This window comes from Mus pahari, chromosome 8, assembly GCF_900095145.1.
Source record: "Mus pahari chromosome 8, PAHARI_EIJ_v1.1, whole genome shotgun sequence".
Lineage (NCBI taxonomy): Eukaryota > Metazoa > Chordata > Mammalia > Rodentia > Muridae > Mus > Mus pahari.
Window position 1 is genome coordinate 9822397 of NC_034597.1, and position 3130 is coordinate 9825526.

Genomic DNA, 3130 nt, shown 5'->3' on the forward strand with positions numbered 1-3130 from the left:
TAGAAGCATGAGTTCCTGCTGGGTGTGATGGTGTGCATCAGTACTCTCAGCCTGTGGGAGCTGAGGAAGAAAGATCAGCAGCTCTAAGCCATCCTCTGACTCACACTAAAAGTTAAAACAACAACTGCAACAAAACAAAATGAAACTAGGGCATAGCTCATCAGTAGAGCACTTGCTCAGCATGGGCAACACCTGCATTCATTCAAGAAGGAAGAAGCTTGGGGGCAGGGGGGACTCCTTTAGTTCCAGAAGTCAGGAGGCAAAGGTAGGCAGATTCTGTGAGTTCAAGGCTACCCTCGTCTACAGAGTTAGTTAGGATAGCTAGGGCTATACAGAGAAAATATTTCTTAAAGCAGAAAGAACAAATTTTGAATGTATGAAAGAAGAGATCAATAAACTTAATGAAAATGATGATATTATTACTATTATTATTATTACAGATTGAAGATGAGCAGAAATTTTAAGAAATAATAAAAATTACTACATAATAAAACTAAACTGATTCTTTGAGAAAATATTACAAATACAAGAAACAAAAATATATCAAAATGTTTGTCTCAGTCCATGCATTAAAATGATACAATACCATCCAACACAATTCAACTGCCATCAATATTTGTAGTTACATTATTCAAACTGAGAAGAAGAAGGATTAGGTATGGCAGACTCTATAGAACAGTTAGCATCACAGTTAACACAGAAGACTAGATATAACCCACGGAGGACTGGGGGGAAGAAAATGTTATTTTGATAAATGCTACTGAAAATAAAACCAAACAGAAAAAGGTAAACCACGTCACCACTCCATACCCACAAAATACCAGTTCTTAGGGCTAGCAAGATGGCACAGCCGCTCAGAGCACTCCCTGCTCTTCCAGAGGTCCCACTCTCTCCGTTGGAATGAGAGTGCCCATCATGTCAATCTCTCCTACCTCACCACTGCATTTTGGAAGAAGGCTTGTCCTTAGAGAAATGGACAAAAAAATCCACTGGCCTATTTTTTTCAGTTCTTAAAATCTCTTTGGAACATTAAACATGATAGAAGAAGGAAAAAATCTCTATGAAAAAAGCCCTCTATGAAAGGAAACTGTGACAGGGTCCTGATTAGACAGAAACTGTTCTATCACCACGATAATGTGCAGCACAACTGTGGGTTCATAGAATGGACTGAGTGCTGTTCCTTCTGTTTACATTTTATGAAATAGTTTGAAGAGTATTAGTATTAGGTCTTCTTTGAAGGTCTGATAGAAGTCTGCACTAAACCCACATGGTCCTGGGCTGCTTTTGGTTGGGAGACTTTTAATGATGGCTTCTGTTTCTTTAGGAGGCTGTTTAGATGGTTTATCTGATTCTGATTTAACTATGGTACCTAGTGTCTGTCTGGAAAACTGTCCATTTCATCTAGATCTTCCAGTTGTGTTGAGTATAGGCTTTTGTAGTAGGATCTGATGGGTTTTTTTTTTTAATTTCCTCAGATTCTGTTATTTCTCCCTTTTCATTTCTGATTTTGTTAATTTGGATACTGTCTCTGTGCCCTCTGGTTTGTCTGGCTAAGGGTTTATCTATCTTGTTGATTTTCTTAAAGAATCAGCTCCTGGTTTGGTTGATTCTTTGTATAGTTCTTTTTGTTTCTACTTGGTTGATTTTAGCCGAGTTTGATTATTTCCTGCCATCTTGGGTGAATTTGCTTCTTTTTGTTCTTGAGTTTTCAGGTGTGTTGTTAAGCTGGTAGTGTATACTATCTCCAGTGGGGGTCTTACCTGTGCTCACATTTGTGTTGGAACTCCTGGGAGACCAGCTGTCTCCCAGCAGTATTTGAGTATGGAGGCATAGGATCAGCTCCAGGCACAAATGGAAACCTGAAGAATGCTGTCTCCACTGGCCTCTTGAGTTCCCCCAAGGACCCACTCAGTGTAGATGTCCAAATGTAAGTGCTGCTTGGCAAGGAAGGGACTCACAAAAACATAAAGAAGCCTCAGTGCTCACATCGGCTCAGTGGTAAACACCACCACCAACACCCTTTTATGTATATGGGTGTTTTGCTCACATGTATGTGGAGCTCAAGGACAACAGAGAGGGCATTGGAATCCCAGAACTGGAGTTACAGACAGTTGTGAAGCACTATGTAGATGCTGGCAATTGAACCTAAGTATTCAAGAAGAGCAGCCACTGCTCTTAACTGCAGAGCCATCTTTCCAGCCTCCTAAAATTTGGGAGTGTGTTATTTTGGTCTGGAGGGCATTTTGTTGTTGTTTGTTTATTTGTTTGTTTGTTTGTTTGAGACAAGTTCTCTCTTTGTAGGCCTGGTTGTCCTGGAATTCACTATGTATACCAGGCTGATCCTCTGAGTTCTGCTTCCCAGGACTAAAGGTGTGTACGACCACACCCATGCTTACCACCTTTAATTCCAAAACACTGGGAGGACACCTTAGTGTTTGAAGAAAATTAATCTGTGGCCGAATTTTAGTGATGCAGGGTCACAAATCCAAGAAAATACTATTCTCAAACAAAAGAGTTTTATAACCTTACCTAGCTGAGTATCTGTAATAGGCTATTATTAGTGTCCTCCCATGTAATAAACAGCTTTCAGCATCATTTCCCCAGACACTGTGACATGAGCAAGCACAATCTATTCCTCAATCATCACTTAATAGGTAGTAAGGTTGCAAATAGGTGGCTCAGCAGGTAAAGGCTCTTACCAGCAAGCCTAATGACATGAGTTCAAGCCTTAGAGTGCACTTGGTAGGAGAAAACCAACCCTGACCCCATAAAGGCCCCTAGCTTGTGCTCTCCCTTCCTTGCATATACATGCACACAAATTAAATATGTAAATGTAATTTTCAACTATTAAAAATAAGCATTGTGCTTTAATTAATCTAATTAGAGAATACTATGAAGTATGTGTTCAGGTGTACATCTGTGTGTATGCAGGCCCACATGTATCTTTATACTTTATTTATTGAACACCTGCTTCAGATCAGCTCCTAGAGTTAGGATCAAAGCCTAAGGGAAGGCATGTATTGGCTTATAGCTATGCTCCAGAAAAGGCATGATGAGCATTTTTCTACGTCCTCTCCACACGGAGTGCTCATGTTGTCTTCAATTGAGGATCATTACTTCATAATTGACA